At 39.2% G+C, this 543-nt stretch overlaps 1 non-coding gene across 1 annotated transcript; it reads left to right on the forward strand.

Moving 5' to 3' along the window:
- LOC124899833 lies at positions 1 to 107 on the forward strand. The gene has a single exon (XR_007057397.1). It is a non-coding gene; the product is annotated as a small nucleolar RNA R71 (small nucleolar RNA).
- Positions 108 to 543: the final 436 nt, after the last annotated feature.

Consider the following 543-nt stretch of genomic DNA (forward strand, 5'->3'; position numbering starts at 1 on the left):
TGATGATGGTGAGGGCAATTTCTGAGTATACCATTAAATCTCTTGTAAGCTTGGTAGAGATTCTCTATTTCTTTATGTCTGAAAGTCAAGATCTCGCTTCTCAAGCATGTGGTCTTCCCATATGGAAAGAATCAAATAAGGAACATCTAAGCTAGATCTTCCCATAAAGTGATAAAGAGTGGTGGTTCAGTATGTAACCACCTTTTTGCTTCCCCCATTAGACAAAAAGGAAAGAGTGTCAATCTGACATAATCAGAATTCACCCTTTCAGGAATGTAAGTATCACTTACTTCCATGAAAGTCTGTATGTGCTACTGTGGATCTTCGTGTGAAAGGCCATGGAATTTCCCTGCTGAATTCTGTAATTATACCATATTCTTCTTAATTTCAAATTGAAGACCTAGTTCGAGCTTGCGATTACTGTTCGTCACATGGTTTGTGAGTGGGATTTCAGCCTCACGAACAGGTCTAGTAGTTAGTTGAGAAGGAATAACTGGGATAACTGGAGACTGGACATTTCCAGTATTTGGATCAGCTGGATCA

Source organism: Capsicum annuum, chromosome 6, assembly GCF_002878395.1.
Source record: "Capsicum annuum cultivar UCD-10X-F1 chromosome 6, UCD10Xv1.1, whole genome shotgun sequence".
NCBI lineage: Eukaryota > Viridiplantae > Streptophyta > Magnoliopsida > Solanales > Solanaceae > Capsicum > Capsicum annuum.